The sequence below is a fragment of the Cupressus sempervirens genome, chromosome 5, assembly GCF_028749045.1.
Source record: "Cupressus sempervirens isolate cs-2001-9-10 chromosome 5, ASM2874904v1, whole genome shotgun sequence".
NCBI classification, from domain to species: domain Eukaryota; kingdom Viridiplantae; phylum Streptophyta; class Pinopsida; order Cupressales; family Cupressaceae; genus Cupressus; species Cupressus sempervirens.
Window position 1 is genome coordinate 846,777,600 of NC_143122.1, and position 8,778 is coordinate 846,786,377.

The window sequence follows — 8,778 nt, forward strand, 5'->3', positions numbered from 1 at the left end:
TTTGCTCAGGGCATCTTTGGCAGCTAACACCTAGTTCAAGAGATCCAGATTAGAGGAGTCAACCTAAACATTCTGCTCAGCAATTTGAAGTTCAGAGCAGAGACACTTTTCAATGAATCTATAATCTTTGGCGAACTTTTGGCTTATGGTTTGAAGAAAACACTTCCAGGCAGGAAGGTTAGCCTTCCACTTGTTAATCATGGAAGATTCCTTGAGATTAAAATGATTGATGTTTCTGATCATTTGAATGACACAAAGAACATCTTCATCTTGAAGAAGTTTAGAGTTTAACAAGAATTTAGGACATGAGGGCTTCTATCTAACATGAACATAATTGATACTAACATAGGTGAATATAGGATGATGATCAAACAGAATGGTAATGGTTGTTAATTATTATGGATCTCTGATAGATAAAACAATTACAAAATAAATGCTTGCAGAGAATATCTTACTTGAATAGTGTTGAATGTATTTACTTCTTCTTTGGTAGCGACCACAGTTTATCTTCACTCTTTGAACTGTATATTGTTATGAGTAAAATGATATATAACTGATGTAACAATATCAATAAAGTGCAATGCAATGTTCATACAATGATTATTTATTAACTGCAGATACTGGAAATGCCGTAGATTGATGCCTTTCCCTACGGCCAGAGTGCGTGCACACATACACACACACACGATCATAATACATGACTCCGAAGAGTCATGTCTCTACGTGGCCCAAGGGCCTTGTAGAGGCATGCCTCTTCAAAGGTATGTTTCATATTAACAATAACAAACAACTTGTGATTGGTATGTGCTTGATAACAAGAATATAATGTGGCATGATAAAGTGAGTATCTCCCAATATCATAAAGGAGCCCGATCACAATAAAAGGCTACCAATAATCAATAAAACTTGATCACAATATTTTAAGAGATTGCCGATAATCCATATCATAACACTAGAAGGACATAAGCGTGTGTGCACACACATATACTTACATTCATGTAGTTTGTAGAATCAATAGTAATTATCGGTATATCAAATATTCCACGTTTTACTTCTTCTGATGCTAAAACATTAACACTCCCTCTTTAGCAAGGGAGAAGTAAAACATTAATAAGTCAGAATCATCATATAATTAACATAGTATGACCAGTACATGGTATATCCTATGATCTCTACTTGCACTTAAGAAATGTTTAGAGATGTCCATAGTGATTAAGTTTTCATGATCTCTACTTGCACTTAAGTAATGTCTAGAGATGTCCATGATACACATATAATCTCTACTTGCACTTAAAGCAATGTATAGAGATGCACATATAATCTCTACTTGCACCTAAGAAATGTCTAGAGATGCCCTTATAATCTCTACTTGCACTTAAGCAATGTCTAGAGATGGTCATATAATCTCTACTTGCACTTAAGCAATGTCTAGAGATGCTTATATAATACACACACAGGTTTATTATTTACAAAATCATCACCTTGTAAATAATTTCCTTCAAATGAATATGTCCATGAAAGATCGTCATCTTTCATTACATATCAAATGCTACTAAGTAACCAATAGAAGCATAAACTCAAATGAGATAAACATTTTATTTCAAAAATTTATCATTACAATTAATCATACCAAATTTTTCTCTGAAGTATTTCAGCTTCACTTTAGCAAAAGGCTTGGTAAGGATATTAGTTGTTTGCTCATTTGTACATATGTATTCTAATTGAATAACTCCTCGATTCATCATGTTTCTGATGTAATGAAATGGAATTTCAATATGTTTGGAGCGGTTGTGAAACATTGGATTAGATGAAAGTTTAATACAACTTTGATTATCACAATAAATCATAGTGGGCTTCAAATGTCTTTTGAAGAGATCTGATAGCAACTTTCATAGCCATATTGCTTCTCTAACACCCAAGGAAGATGCAATGTACTTAGCTTCGGTGGAACTCGATGGTACTAAAGTTTGTTTCTGGCGAGACCAAGAAATCATACCAGATTCAGACTGAAACAATATCTTGAGTACTCTTCCACTCAACAGAGTTTCCAGCCCAATCAGGATCTGAATATCCAAGAAGTTCAATGTTGACTTTGTAATATTTGATTCCCATTCCAGTAGTGCCCTTTAGATATCTCAATATGTATTTAGCTACATGTAGATGTATCTTCTTAGGAGCACACATAAACTGACTCAAGGTGTGAGTTGCATAGCATATGTCAGGACAAGTATTGACCAAATACATTAGGGATCCAATAATTTGTCTGTAGTAAGTAGGATCTACAGCCTCAGGTTTGTTCATATCATCTTTTAATTTGTGTAGATTTATTTCCATAGGAGTAGCAGCTGGTTTACATTCCACGTTCCAAATTTGGTTAAAATATCAATTGTATATTTTCCTTGATTTAGTACAATACAGTTGTCTTGTTGCTAGACTTCTAATCCCAGACAATAGTGAAGTAACCCTAAGTCTTTCATTTCAAATTCTGTTGTGAGTTCTTGCTTACATTTCTTTATGAGATTTTCCTCACTGTAATTAGCAAATCATCAACATATAATACAAGGATAATCATATCATCACCATCAGTTTTGAAGTACAGATTTGGGCCGGCTTCATTTTTGGCATATCCTAATTTCAATATGTGATTATCTATTCTTTCATACTAGGCTCTGGGAGCCTATTTGAGTCCATAAAGTGCTTTCTTTAATTTACAAAAATGAGTTTTGCTATCATAAGTATTGAACCCTTCTGGTTGTTCAATGTAAAGTTCTTCTTCAATCTTGCCATTGAGAAATGTTGTTTTGACATCCATTTAATGTACTTTCCATCCTTTAGATGCTGCAATTGCTAGGATTGTTCTGACTGAAGTGTACTTGGCAATAGGGGTAAAAGTTTCTTCATAATCAATACCTTCTTTCTGAGAGAAACCTCGAGCTACAAATCTTGCCTTGTATTTTTCAATACTGCCATCTGATGCATGTTTAATCTTGAATAACCATTTTGAAGAGACAACTGATTTTTTCTTAGGTCTTAGTACAACATCCCATACATCATTCTTTAAAATAGAGTTATATTCCTCAATCATTGCTTCCTTCCATGATTGATGTGTGAGTGCTTCTTCAACATTAGCAAGTTCAAATTTTATGAGTTCAGATAGCAATGCAACATAACAAGATTGGTTTCTGGTCCTTTTTCTTTCCTATATTACTTCATCTGGTTCAACTTGATTTTCTTCTAACATTTTCCTAGCCCAAAGAGGTCTCTTTTTATTATTATTATTGATGTTTTTAGGTTTTACATGATTAGGCATGGAAGAGAGATTAGAATCATCCTCCCTCTCAATTTCTGTTGTTTGATCTTTTTCAGATTCATCACTATTACTAGAAATTTTAAAGGCTGTGTCTTCTTCAAATATTACATCTTTGCTAATTTCAATTGTCCTTTGCCCAGGAATGTAGATCCTGTATCCTTTTGTAGTTTCACTATATCCAATGAATATTCCCTTTTTCTCGAAAGGCTATAATTTCGTTCTTTTCTCTTTTGGTATGTGAATATAGATTGGACATCCAAATATTCGTAGGTGGCTTGAATCTAGTTTAATGCCTGTAAATACTTCTTTTGGGGTGATATTTTCTAATACGGAGTGAGGACATCGATTTTGAATGTAGATTGCTATATTAGATGTTTCAACCCAAAATGAATAATTAAGATTCTGATCATGTAACATGACTCTGGTTGATTCAACAATAGATCTATTTTTTCTTTCAGCTATTCCATTCTATTGAGGATTATAAGGTACAAAAAACTCCCTCTTAATCCCAACAAAAATACATAAGTCTTTTAAAGATATTAGATATGTATTCACCTCCATTGTCAGACCTTAGGGTTTTGATCTTTTGACCTGATTGATTTTCAACTAAGACTTTAAATTCTTTAAATTTGGATAAGACCTCAAATGACTCCTTTTGTTTTATCAAATAGATCGAGGTTCTCCTAGAGTAATCATCAATGATAATTAAATAGAAAAGACACCCATTAAGAAAGGGGACTTACATAGGGCCACAAAGATATGTCTGAATCAATTCAAGAATGGATTTAAATTTATGATCACTTTTAGGGAAGGAATGTTTAGTATTTTTACCTAATGCACACCCTTTACAAATACTTAAATGATTTTTTTTCAGATTAGGTAGATCTTTAAAATTTTCCCTATAGATGATAAAGCTCGAAAATTAAGATGACCTAGTTTGCTATGCCAAATTTTAGAGGAATTTGACTGATCATTACTAAGGGTTAAGTTTAGATTAGGATTTTGGTTATTACAAAGCTTATAAAGACTCCCATCTCTAACTCCAATGGAGATGGATTTCTTAATAGTTGAGTTCTTAGGCCAAGATAGAACTCTATCTTCTTGAAATGCAATTCTCTACCCTTGATCAACAAGTCTGGAGATAGAGACAACGTTTCTTTTGATTCCTGGTACATATAGGACATTCTTGAGTTGAAGTGAAATTCTAGAATTCAGTTGTATAGAATAAGAACCAATTCCTTTAATAGGATGAAAAGAATCATCTCCAATGGTTACTTCTTCTGATTCATGATTTGTGAAAGTTTCAAACTTATCCTTAAATCCATTGATGTGATGAGAAGCTCCACTATCTATGATCCAAGTATAGTGATTAGTTTTTAATTCACTTAGGAGGGCTAAGTAGAATGCATAATTTTCTTTATCCACTTTCTTAACATTTTCTTCTTTGACTTTTGCTAAAGATGCTTGAATTTTTTACTTCTCTGGAAATACATAATAATAGTGACCAAGCTTATCACATTAAAAAAATCTAACTTTGGAATAGTCACGCTATTTGTGAGATTTGTGATTTTTGAAATCCTTCTTGTTATTCTTAAACTTTCTTTTCTTATTTGATTTAGTGTACAGTGCTTGGATGTCTCCCTTTTGATCTGAACTTAGTCCTCTTGAAGCTAGTCTGGATTCCTCTTGAGTATATTCATTCTTTAATTGATCAAATTTTAGAAGTTCGGGTTGTGAACTTAAACCTCGAATGAAGTTTTCCCATGATAGAGGAAGACCTCTAAGACAAATCATGCTTAGTTCTTTATCATCCACTTGATTTTTCATAGTTGCAAGTTGATCTTTTAATTCAGTAATTCTTAAGAAATATGAGGTTATAGATTCTCCATTTTTCATCTTTATGTAAAGTAGATCTTGTTTTAAAGTTAATAATCTACTTGTATTGTTAATTTCAAATGTATTTTGAATGGAGGAGAACATTTCAAATGTAGTTTGAAGATTAGCTATACATGGAAGTATATGATCTTTTATTGAGTCTATAATGATCTTCATTGCTTTATTATTATGCCTTTTCCAAGTTGCTTTTTTTGATTCACTTTCAGGCATGGGTAAATTTGATTCAATGTATTTTTCTAATTCCATTTCTCTTAGCACTATTAATAATCTGATTTTCCAAGATGAGAAATTTGATGCTCCATCTAGCCTATCTTCTATCCTTACGTGATTCACCATATTAATACTTTGATTTAAAAAAACCTCTTTCTTTAACTTTTGAAATTTAGATTTGAGTGAATACTTTGTAATAGTTTTCCTATCAGTATAGCTAGGATACCATGTTCATTATTGTGGATCTCTGATAGATAAAACAATTACAAAATAAATGCTTGTAGAGAATATCTTACTTGAATAGTGCTGAATGTATTTACTTCTTCTTTGGCAGCGATCACAGTTTATCTTCCCTCTTTGAACTATACTATGATGACTGAAGTGATATATAACTGATGTAACAATACCAACAAAGTACAATGTTCATACAATGTTTATTTATTAACTGCAGGTACTAGAAATGCTGTAGATTGATGCCTTTCCTTGCGGCTAGAGTGCATATATATATATATATATATATATATATATATATATATATATATATATATATATATATATATGATCAGAATACATGACTTTGAAGAGTCATGTCTCTACATGGCCCAAGGGCCATGTAGAGGCATGCCTCTTTGGAGGCATATTTCATAATAACACTAACAAACAACCTTTGATTAGTATGTGCCCGATAACAAGAATATAATGTGGCACGATAAAGTGAGTACCTCTTGATATCATAAAGGAGCCCGATCACAATAAAAGGCTGTTGATAAATAAAACTTGATCACAACATTTTAAGAGACTGTTGATAATCCATATCATAATACTACAAGGACATATATATATATATATATATATATGTGTGTGTGTGTGTGTGTGTGTGTGTGTGTGTGTGTGTGTGTGTGTGTGTGTGTGTGTGTGTGTGTGTGTGTATGTGTATGTGATATATATATATATATATATATATATATATATATATATATATATATATATATATGTATATGTATATGTATGTGTATGTGTATGTGTATGTGTATGTGCATGTGCATGTGTATGTGTATGTGTATGTGTATGTGTATGTGTATGTGTATGTGTATGTGTATGTATATGTATATGTACATATGTATGTGTGTGTGTGTGTGTGTGTGTGTGTGTGTGTGTGTGTGTACTTTATAGAATCAATAGAATCAACAATAATTATCAGTATATCAAATAATCCATGTTTTGCTTCTTCTGATGTGAAAACATTAACAACGGTGACCAAAACAATGTTGCCTTTATTATCAGGTAAAAAAGAAAAATAATCCTTGTTATCATAAAAATGATCTAATCTAGAGTATATCCTAGCTTGACCTTGCTGGAGGTTGCACCAGGTGTGTCATATTCTAGCGTTAGTATCTTTATTATTAGCAAGAGGATCAAATAGGTTTTTAGAATTTATAAATTTTCACAATCCTTCCATCTGAAAGGATTGCCACTAGCTTTATCACTTTGGGATTCAACCATGTTAAAATCCCCTCCAAAAAGCTAGGGTATATCAGGAAGAGTGGCAATCCAATTCCAAAGGGAAATTCTATCTTTGGTAACATTAGGAGCATAAATAGAACAAAATCCCATTATTATTAACGTTCATGATGAGCTAGACAACCCTTTGACAAGGAGAGACACTATTATTAGTAATGAGTGACCCCCATTTGGGATTAACGAGGACAACAATTCCTCCTTTACTCTTGATGTGGTTGGAGTAAAATTTAATAACATCTTGCCAAATAAAATTAAGATTGGTGTCAAGGGTGAAACCAGTAGTTTTAATTTCTTGCATCATAAATAAATCCATAGAGTTAAAAGAATTTAACAAACTCTTAACAACACGTTTTCTATCCGGAGACTCGAGCCCCCTAGCATTCCATGGTAAACAATTCATTGAGAACCAATAATAGGAGTAAGGAACACATTATCAACAAATATTATGTGACTATTGGAGTTATCTCCAGATTTCTTACTCGCAGGTTTGTTTTTTGACTCAGGTGGCCTCCCCCTCCTTTTTGTGGAAATGTCATCTGGTTTAGGATCCTCATCAAAGTTTGATGATTCCATATCCACATTCTAAGACAAGCCATTAGTAGGAATAAATTCAACTAAATAATTATCATCAATTTCCTTAAAAAAATTTGGTGGCAATTTTCAAGTATTTGAAACAAGTTTAACAGAATTAGTAACAGGGGGAGGATACTCGATCATATCAACACACTGAGAAGGGGAAATGGTAAGAGGAGTAGCAGGTTTACCATTAGGTTTTTTGGCTTTAGGTTACCAGAACTATTCCCCTTCCTCTTCTTCCTATTCCTAACCATGGTAAAGCCATTGTCAAGATCAGGTCTCAACACCGTCTTTGGGGGAGGTGAAAGAATTAAATTGGAAGGAGGCATTTTGGACCATAACTAATGATTCAAACATTTTCATAGACGGAAGATCAGCAAAAGACAAAACAATAGAGGAGTTAACTAGCAAGGTAGAATTCGAAGGTGGATTAGGGTTACTGGTGGATTTAACCAAGGGTTTTTGTATAATAGGACAATCCTTCCTGAGATGGCCCTCCTTCCCACACAGAAAACAAGCATTCAAGCCATCTAAAACTTCAATAGGGCAAAAAAAAACCTTTCACTCAAAACATTGATAGTGATCCCAAAAGGAATTTCATTACTAGGGAGCAATGAGATGAGAACCCTAGCATCCATGTGAGGGACAAGTCTGACCATATCATCCATCCTGATAGTTTTACCCAAAGGTTCCAATAACTGTGGTAAAAAATGCCATAGGAAAGGGGGTATATTTTTCACAAGGATCCATTTGGGAGTTGACAGAGCTAGAACTTCCTCATGGATGGCTTCAAGGGTCCAAGCCAAAGCGCAGAAGGAAGTCGACCCTACAGACCAGTATTTTTTTCAACACTTCTTTTTGGGCCTCTTGATTAGCAAAAGAGATAACAAATAATCCTTTTTGCATTTGTTTGTAAAATGATATATGAAACCCTAGCTTAATGTTACAGAAATTATGGAACTAGTCATCCAAAAACTTACGAGGAGGGCACTTATCAATTTCAACCACAACAAAAAAAAAAACAATGTCTTTAATTCTATTTTTTTCCTTAACAATTTTGGAAATCATTTCTAAATTAGGAGCCAGAGAAAAGGGTATCGAGGAAGCCAAAGGGTCCTTACCAATTGGGGCAGCCTTATTGTGCTCAAGACCTGCAACAAAAAACCTTACCTCGACGTCAACGATCTCAATAGAATGAGTAAACGCCTCTAATTTTTTTTTGGATTTGAAGGTGGTAGGATTAGTAGGAGGAGTAGTGCCATTAA